This window comes from Babylonia areolata, chromosome 27 (genome assembly GCF_041734735.1).
Source record: "Babylonia areolata isolate BAREFJ2019XMU chromosome 27, ASM4173473v1, whole genome shotgun sequence".
NCBI lineage: Eukaryota > Metazoa > Mollusca > Gastropoda > Neogastropoda > Buccinidae > Babylonia > Babylonia areolata.
This window is the reverse complement of record NC_134902.1, coordinates 446887-456380: the sequence shown is the minus strand read 5'-3', so window position 1 is coordinate 456380 and position 9494 is coordinate 446887.

Here is a 9494-nt window from a genome sequence, read left to right as displayed (position 1 = left end):
CTCCTGCTGCTACTGTTGTTGTTATTGCTTCTATTTTTGTTGTAGTTCTTGCTGCTGTTGTTGTTGCTATTGTTGTTGTTTTTCTTCTTCTTCATTTTGTTGCTTTTGTTGCTTTTATGTTGTTATTGTTGTTGTTGTTGCTGTTGGTATTGATATTTTTGTTGTTGTTATCGTTATGGTTAGGGTCATGGTTATTGCTGCTGTTGTTTTTGCTGTTGTTGTTGTTGCTGTTGATGTTGTTCCTGTTGTTGGTGTTGTTGTAGTTGCTGTTGCTGTTCTTGTTATTGTTGTTGTTATTGTTACTGTTGCTGCTGATGTTGTTGTCGCTGTTGCTGTTGTTCCTGTTGTTGTTTCTGTTGTTATTGCTGTTCGCGTTGATGTTGTTGTTGTTGTTACTGCTGATATTGTTGTTCCTGCTGTTGCTCTTGTTGTCGTTGCTGTTGTCGTTGGTGTTGTTGTTGCTGCTGCTGTTGTTGTTGTCGTTGCAATTGCTGTTGTCGTCGTCGTTGTTGTTGCTATTGTTGTTGTTGATGTTGTTATTACTGTTGCTGTTATTGTTGTTGTTGTTAGTGTTCCTTTTGTTGTTGTTCCTCTTGTTGTTCTTGTTGTAGTTGTTCTAGTTTTTGTTGCTGTTGTTATTGTTGTTGTTGCTGCTACTGATATTGTTGTTGCTGCTATTGCTGATGTTGTCGTTGCTGTTGCTGTTGTTGTTCATGCTGTTCTCGTTGTTTTTCCTCTTGTTGTAGTTATTCTTGTTTTTGTTGCTGGTGTTGCTGTTGTTATTTCTGTGGCTCTTGTTGCTGCTGCTGCTGCTGATATTGTTGCTATTGCTGATGTTGTCGTTGCTGTTTCTGTTGTTGTTTATGCTGTTCTCGTTGGTTTTGTTGTTGTTGTTGTTGTTTCTGCTGCTGTTTCTGTTGCTGTTACTGTTGTTGTTGTTATTGCTGTTGCTGCTGTTGTTGTTGCGGCTGTTGTTGTTGTTTTTATTGCTGTTGATCTAGTTGTTATTGTTGCTATTTTTGTTCTTGTTGCTGCTGCTGCTGTTCTTGTTGTTGTTGTTGCTGTTGCTGTTGTTGTTTCTGTTGTTGTTTTTGGTGTTGTTGTCGTTGCTATTGTCGTTGTTCTTCTTGTTCGTGTCGATTTTCTTTTTGTTGCTGCTGTTATTGCTGTTATTCTTGTATATGTGTTGTTGTTGTTGTTACTATGGTTGTTTTTGTTGTTATTACTGTTGCTGTTATTGTTGCTGTTGTTGTTCTTGTAACTGTTGTTGTTGTTTTTGTTGCTGGTGTTACTGTTGTTGTTGTTGTTGCTGTTACTGTTGTTGTTCTTGTTGTTGTAGTTGTTGTTTTTGTTACTGTTGTTCCTGTTGTTATTTCTGTTGTTATTGTTGTTCGCATTGATGTTGTTGCTGTTGTTGTTGTTACTGCTGATATTGATGTTCTTGCTGTTGCTGGTGTTGTCGTTGCTGTTGTCGTTGTTGATGTTGTTGCTGCTGTTTTTGTTGTCGTTGCTATTGCTGTTGTCGTCGTCGTTGTTGTTGCTATTATTGTTGTTGCTGTTGTTGTTTCTGTTGCTGTTATTGCTGCTGTTGATGTTGCTCCTGTTGTTGGTGTTGTTGTAGTTGCTGTTGCCGTTCTTGTTGTTGTTATCGTTACTGTTGTTGCTGTTACTGTTGTTGTTGCTGTTGCTGTTGCTGTCGTTGCTGTTGCTGTCGTTGCTGTTTTTGCTTTTGCTGTTGGTTTTGTTGTTGTTGTTGCTGTTGTTATTGTTGTTGTTGTTGTTGTTGTTGTTATTTTTGTTGTTATTACTGTTCATGTTGTTGTTGTTCTTGTTGTTGTTTTTGTTGCTGATGTTGCTGTTGTTGTTGCTGTTATTGTTGCGTTTTTGTTGTTGTTCCTGCTGTTGTTGGTGTTATTGTTACTGTTGCTGCTGTAGTTGTTGTTGTTATTTATGTTTTTGTTGTTGTTATTGTTGTTGCTATTGCTGTTGTCGTTGTTCTTGTTACTGTTGTTGTTGTTGCTGTGGCTGTTATTATTGCTGTTATTGTTTTGCTGTTGTTTCATTGCAGTTGTTAATATTATTGTTGCTGTTATTGTTGCCGTTGTTGTTACTGTTCCTGCTGTTCTTGTTGTAGTTGTTTTTGTTGCTGTTATTGTTACTCTTGCTATTTTTGTTGTTGTTGCTGCTATTGTTGTTATTGCTATTGTTTTTGTTGTTATGGTTGTTATTGCTGCTGCGCCTGCTGTTGTTGTTGTTATTGTTGCTATTTTTGTTGTTGTCGTTGCTGCTTTTGTTTTTGTTGTTGCTGTTGTTGTTGTTATTGCTGTTGCTGCTGTTGCTGTTGTCGTTGGTCTCGTTGTAGCTGTTGCTGTTATTGTTGTTGCAGTTCTTTTTGTTGTTGTCGTTGTTGTTACTGTTGCTGTTATTACTGCTGTTGTTGCAGTTGTTTCTGTTCCTGTTGTTGTTGTTCTTGTTGTTGTAGTTGTTTTTGTTGCTGTTGTTCCTGTTGTTGTTGTTTCTGTTGTTATTGCTGTTGTGTTGATGTTGTTTCTGTTGTTGTTGTTACTGCTGATATTATTGTTGTTGCTGTTGTTGTCGTTGCTGTTGTCGTTGTCGTTGCTATTGCTGTTGTCGTTGTTGTTCTTGTTGCTATTGTTGTTTTTGTTGTTGTTATTACTGTTGCTGTTATTGTTGCTGTTGTTGTTGTTACTGTTCCTGTTGTTGTTGTTCCTTTTGTAGTTGCTCTTGTTTTTGTTGCTGTTGTTGCTGTTGTTATTGTTGTTGTTGTTGTTGTTGCTACTGATATTGTTGTTGCTGCTACTGCTGATGTTGTCGTTGCTGTTGCTGTTATTGTTCATGGTGTTCTCGTTGGTTTTGTTATGGTTCTACTTGTTGCTTTTCTTGTTGCTGTTCTTGTTGCGGCTGTTGTTGTTGTTTCTGTTGCTGTTACTGTTGTTGTTGTTATTCCTGTTGGTGCTGTTGTTGTTGCGGCTGTTGTTGTTGTTGTTGATTTTATTGCTGTTGATCTAGGTGTTGTTATTGTTGCCGTTTTTGTTGTTGTTGTTGTTGTTGTTGTTGTTGTCACTGTTGTTCTTGCTGTTGGTGTTGTTGTTGTTGCTATAGATATTTTTGTTGTTGATACTGCTGCTGTTGTTGTTATTGCTGTTGATATTGCTGCTGTTGTTGCTATTGGTGTTGGTGTCGTTGTCGTTGTTCTTGTTCGTGCCGTTTTTGTTGTTGTTGCTGCTGTTATTGCTGTTTTTGTTGTTGTTGTTGTTGTTTTTGCTGTTGTTGTTTTTGTTGTTGTTATTACTGTTGTTGTTATTGTTGCTGTTGTTGTTTTTACTGTTACTGTTGTTGTTCTTCTTCCTGTAGTTGTTATTTTTGTTGCTGGTGTTCCTGTTGTTGTTGTTGCTGGTACTGTTATTATTGTTGCTGTTGTTGTTCTCGTAGTTGTTTTTCTTCTTGTTGTTGTAGCTGTTGCAGTTGTTGTTGTTTTTGTTTCTTTTGTTGCTGCTGTTGTTGTTGCTGCTGCTGCTGTTGTTGTTGTCGTTGCTGTTGTTGTTGTTGTAGGTGGTGTTGCTGTTGTTTTTCTTGCCGTTGCTGTTGGTGTTCTTCTTGTTGTAGTTGCTGTTGCTGCTGTTGTTGGTGATGTTGTTCCTGTTGTCGTTGCTGTTGCTGTTGTCGCTGTTCTTGTTGTTATAGTTGTTGCTGTTGTTGTTTTTGTTGCTATTGTTGCTGCTGATATTGTTGCTGTTGCTGATTTTGTCGTTGCTGTTTTTGTTGTTATTGTTGATGCTCCTGTTGTTGTTGTTGTTGCTGTTGTTATTCTTCTTCTTACTTTTTTTCTTGTTGTTGTAGTTGTTCTTGTTGTTACTGTTTCTGTTGCTCTTGTTTTAGTTGTTGTTTTTGTTGCTGGTGTTGCTATTTTTGTTTTTGTTGCTGCTGTTGTTGTTACTGCTGTTGTTTTTGATGTTATAGTTGTTATTGCTGCTGCGCCTGCTGCTGCTGTTGTTGTTGTTGTTGTTATTGTTGTTGTTATTGTTGATGTTGTTGCTGTTGATGTTTTTTCCTGCTGTTGCTGTTGTTCTTGCTTTTGTCGTTGGTTTTGTTGTTGTAGCTTTTGCTGTTATTGTTGTCGCAGTTGTTGCTGCGGTCATTGTTGTTGTTGTTTGTTGTGTTTGTTGCTGTTGTTAGTGTTGCTGTTATTGCTGCTGTTGTTGCAGTTGTTACTGTTCCTGTTGTAGTTTCTGTGTTTGTTGCTGTTTTTCCTGTTGTTGCTACTGTTGTTATTGCTGTTGGTGTGGTGTTGTTGCTGTTGTTGTTGTTACTGCTGATATTGTTGTTCTTGCTGTTGCTGGTGTTGTTGCAGTTGTTGCTGCTGTTGTTGTTGTCGTTGCTATTACTGTTGTCGTCGTCGTTGTTGTTGCTATTGTTGTTGCTATTTTTGTTATTACTGTTGTTGTTATTGTTGCTGCTGATATTGTTGTTGTTGCTATTGTTGATGTTGTCGTTGCTGTTGCTGTTGTTGTTCATGCTGTTCTCCTTGGTTTTGTTGTTGATGTAGCTGTTGCTGTTGCTGCTGTTGCTGTTGCTGTTGCTGTAGCTGTTTTTGTTGTTGCTGTTGCTGTAGCTGTTTTTGTTGTTGCTGTTTCTTTTGCTGTTACTGTTGTTGTTGTTATTGCTGTTTCTGCTGTTGTTGTTGTTTTTATTGCTGTTGATCTAGTTGTTGTTATTATTGCTATTTTTGTTGTTCTTGCTGCTGCTGTTGTTGTCATTGTTGTTGTTTCTGTTGTTAATTTTGCTGGTGTTGTTGTTGTTGCTATTGATATTTTTGTTGTTGTTGCTGCTGCTGTTGTTGTTGTTGCTCTTTCTGTTGGTGGTGGTGGTTGTGTTATTACTGCTGTTGTTGCTTTTGTTTGTGTTGTCGATGCTGTTGTCGTTGTTCTTCTTGTTCGTGTCGTTTTTCTTGTTGATGCTGATGTTATTGCTGCCGTTCTTGTTATTGTTTTTGTTGTTGTTGCTGTAGTTGTTTTTGTTCTTATTACTGTTGCTGTTATTGTTGCTGTTGTTGTTGTTACTGTTGTTGTTCTTGTTGTAGTTGTTGTTTTCGCTGGTGGTGTTGCTCTTGTTATTGTTGTTGCTGTTACTGTTGTTGTTGTTGTTGTTCTCGTTGCTCTTTTTTTTTTCTTGTTGTTGTTTTAGCTGTTCTGTTGTTGTTGCTGCTGTTGGTGCTGTTGTTGTTGTTGTTACTGTTCCTGATGTTGTTGTTCTTGTAGTTGCAGTTGTTGTTTTTGTTGCTGTTGTTGCTGCTGCTGATGCTCTTGTTGTTTTTGTAATTGCTGTTGTTTTTGATGCTGTTGTTGTTATTGTTTCTATTTTTGTTGCTGCTGTTGTTGTTGCTATTGTTGTTGATGTTGCTGTTGTTGTTCTTTATTTTGTTGTTTTTGTTGGTGTTTTTGTTTTTGGTGTTGTTTCTGTTGTTGCTATTGATATTGTTGTTATGGTTTTCATTGCTGTTACTATTTTTGTTGTTGTTGCTGCTGTTGTTATTGTTGCTGCTGTTGATGTTGTTCCTGTTGTTGGTGTTGTTGTAGTTGGTGTTGCTGTTCTTGTTATTGTTGTTGTTATTGTTACTGTTGCTGCTGTTGCTGTTCTTGCTGTTGCTGTTATTGCTGTTGCTCTTGTTTTTGTTTTTTGTTATTGCTGGTTTTTTTTATGCTGTTGTTATTGCTATTGCTCCTCCTGCTGCGGCTGCTGTTGTTGTTATTGTTTCTATTTTTTGTTGTAGTTTTTGCTGCTGTTGTTGTTGCTAATGTGGTTGTTGCTGTTGTTGTTCTCTATTCTGTTGCTTTTGTTGGTGTTTTTGTTGTTATTGGTGTTCTTGTTGTTGTTGCTATTGATATTTTTCTTGTTGTTGCTGTTATGGTTAGGGTAATGTCTATTGCTGCTGTTGTTTTTGCTGTTGTTGTTGTTGCTGATGTTGTTCCTGTTGTTGGTGTTGTTGTAGTTGCTGTTGCTGTTCTTGTTATTGTTGTTATTTTTACTGTTGCTGATGTTGTTGTTGTTGCTGTTGTTCCTGTTGTTGTTTCTGTTGTTATTGCTATTGGTGTGGTGTTGTTGCTGCTGTTGTTGTTACTGCTGATATTGTTGTTCCTGCTGTTGCTGGTGTTGTCGTTGCTGTTGTTGTTGTTGTTGCTGCTGCTGCTGCTGTTGTTGTTGTCGTTGCTTTTGCTGTTGTTGTCGTCGTTGTTGTTGCTATTGTTATTACTGTTGCTGTTATTGTTCCTGTTGTTGTTGTTACTCTTCCTTTTGTTGTTGTTCCTCTTGTTGTAGTTGTTCTTGTTTGTGTTGCTGTTGTTGTTGTTCCTGTTGTTATTGCTATTGTTGTTGTTGCTATTGCTGATGCTGTTGTTGCTGGTGCTGTTGTTGTTCATGCTGTTCTCGTTGTTTTTCCTCTTGTTGTAGTTGTTCTTGTTTTTGTTGCTGGTGTTGCTGTTGTTATTGCTGTGGTTGTTGTTGCTGCTGCTGCTGCTGATGATGATGATATTGTTGTTGTTGCTATTGCTGATGTTGTCGTTGCTGTTGCTGTTGTTGTTTATGCTGTTCTCGTTGGTTTTGTTGTTGTTGTAGCTGTTGCTGTTGTTGTTGTTGTTGTTGTAGCTGTTGTTGTTGTTGCTTCTGCTGTTCCTGTTGCTGTTACTGTTGTTGTTGTTATAGCTGTTGCTGCTGTTGTTGTTGCGGCTGTTGTTGTTTTTATTGATGTTGATCTAGTTGTTATTGTTGCTATTTTTGTTCTTGTTGCTGCTGCTGCTGTTCTTGTTGTTGTTCCTGTTGGTGTTTTTGTTGGTGTTGTTGTTGTTGCTCTTTCTGTTGTTGTTTTTGGTGTTGTTATTGTTGCTGTTGTTGTCCCTTCTTTGTTGTTTTTGGTGGTGTTGTCGTTGTTGTTGTCGTTGTTCTTCTTGTTCGTGTCGATTTTCTTGTTGTTGCTGCTGTTATTGCTGCTGTTCTTGTTGTTGTTGTTGTTGCTGTGGTTGTTTTTGTTTTTATTACTGTTGCTGTTATTGTTGTTGTTGTCACTGTTACTGTTGTTGTTCTTGTAGTTGTTGTTTTTGTTGCTGTTGTTGCTGTTGTTGTTGTTGCTGTTACTGTTGATGTTGTTCCTGTTGTTGGTGTTGTTGTAGTTGCTGTTGCTGTTCTTGCTATTGTTGTTGTCATCGTTACTGTTGCTGCTGTTGTTGTTGTTGCTGCTGTTACTGTTGTTGTTGCTGTTGTTGCCGTTGCAGTTGTTGCTTTTGCTGTTGGTTTGTTGTTGTTGCTGTTGTTCCTGTTGTTGTTGCTGTTGTTATTGTTGTTGTTATTTTTGCTGTTATTACTGTTGCTGTTGTTGTTGTTTTGTTGCTGATGTTGTTGTTGTTGTTGCTGCTGCTGTTGTTGTTGTTGCTGTTGCTGTTGTTATTGCTGTTATTGTTGCGTTTTTGTTGTTGTTCCTGCTGTTGTTGGTGTTATTGTTACTGTTGCTGCTGTAGTTAATGTTTTTGTTGGTGTTGTAGTTGTTTTGTTATTTATGTTTTTGTTGTTGTTATTGTTGTTGCTATTGCTGTTGCCGTTGTTCTTGTTACTGTTGTTGTTGTTGCTGTGATTGTTATTATTGCTGTTATTGTTTTGCTGTTGTTGTTTTTTGTAGTTGTTGATATTATTGTTGCTGTTATTGTTGCCGTTGTTGTTGTTACTGTTCCTATTGTTCTTCTTGTAGTTGGTGTTGTTTTTGTTGCTGGTGTTGCTGTTATTGTTACTCTTGCTATTTTTGTTGTTGTTGCTGCTGTTGCTGTTGTTTTCGTTGTTATGGTTGTTATTGCTGCTGCGCCTGCTGTTGTTGTTGTTATTGTTGCTATTTTTGTTGTTGTTGTTGCTGCTTTTGTTCTTGCTGTTGCTGTTGTTGTTGTTATTGCTGTTGCGGCTGTTGTTGTTGCTGCTGTTGCTGTTGTTCTTGCCGTTGTCGTTTGTTTTGTTGTAGCTGTTCCTGTTATTTTTGTTGCAGTTGTTGCTGCTGTCGTTGTTGTTGTTGTTGTTGTTTTTGTTGTTGTTATTACTGTTGCTGTTATTGCTGCTGTTGTTGCAGTTGTTACTGTTTATGTTGTTGTTCTTGTTGTTGTAGTTGTTTTTGTTGCTGTTGTTCCTATTATTGTTGTTTCTGTTGTTATTGCTGTTGGTGTTGATGTTGTTTCTGTTGTTGTTGTTACTGCTGATATTATTGTTGTTGCTGTTGTTGTCGTTGCTGTTGTTGCTGTCGTTGCTATTGCTGTTGTCGTCGTTGTTCTTGTTGCTATTGTTGTTTTTGTTGTTGTTATTACTGTTGCGTTATTGTTGCTGTTGTTGTTGTTACTGTTCCTGTTGTTGTTGTTACTCTTGTTGTAGTTGTTCTTGTTTTTGTTGCTGTTGTTGTTGTTGCCATTGCTGATGTTGTCGTTGCTGTTATTGTTCATGCTGTTGTTATTGTTGTTGCTGTTCTTGTTGTTATTGCTGTTGTTGTAGTTGTTGTTTTTGTTGGTGTTGTAGTTGTGGTTGCTATTGATGTTAATGTTGTACTTGTTGCTTTTGTTGTTGCTGTTGTTGTTGTTGTTGCTGCTGCTGTTTCTGTTACTGTTACTGTTGTTGTTATTCCTGTTGGTGTTGTTGTTGTTGCGGCTGTTGTTGTTGTTGATTTTAATGCTGTTGATCTAGTTGTTGTTATTGTTGCTATTTTTGTTGTTGTTGTTGCTGTTTTTGTTGTCACTGTTGTTGTTGCTGTTGGAGTTGTTGGTGTTTCTGTTGTTGTTTTTGTTGGTGTTGTTGTTGTTGCTATTGATATTTTTGTTGTTGATGCTGCTGCTGTTGTTGTTATTGCTGTTAATATTGCTGCTGTTGTTGCTATTGGTGTTGTTGTCGTTCTCGTTGTTCTTCTTGTTCGTGCCGTTTTTGTTGTTGTTGCTGCTGTTATTGCTGTTGTTGTTGTTGTTGCTGTTGTTGTTTTTGTCGTTGTTATTACTGTTGCTGTTATTGTTGCTGTTGTTGTTGTTGTCACTGTTGCTGTTGTTGTTCTTGTTGTAGTTTTTGTTGTTGTTTTTTTCAGGGGGGGGGGGGGGGGGGGGGGGGGGGGGGGGGGATTTGCTGGTGTTGCTGTTGTTGTTGTTGCTGTTACTATTGTTGTTGTTGTGGTGGTTGCTGTTATTGTTGTTCTTGTAGCTGTTTTTCTTTTTGTTGTTGTAGCTGTTGCAGTTGTTGTTTTTGTTTCTGTTGTTGGTGTTGCTGATGTTTTTGTTACTGCTGCTGTTGTAATTGTCGTTGCTGTTGATGTTGTTGGTGGTGTTACTATTGTTGTTTTGCCGTTGCTGTTGTTGTTTTTGTTGTTGTTGTTGTTGCTGTTGCTGCTGTTGTTGGTGATGTTGTTCCTGTTGTTGTCGTTGCTGTTGCTGTTGTCGCTGTTCTTGTTATAGTTGTTGCTGTTGTTGTTA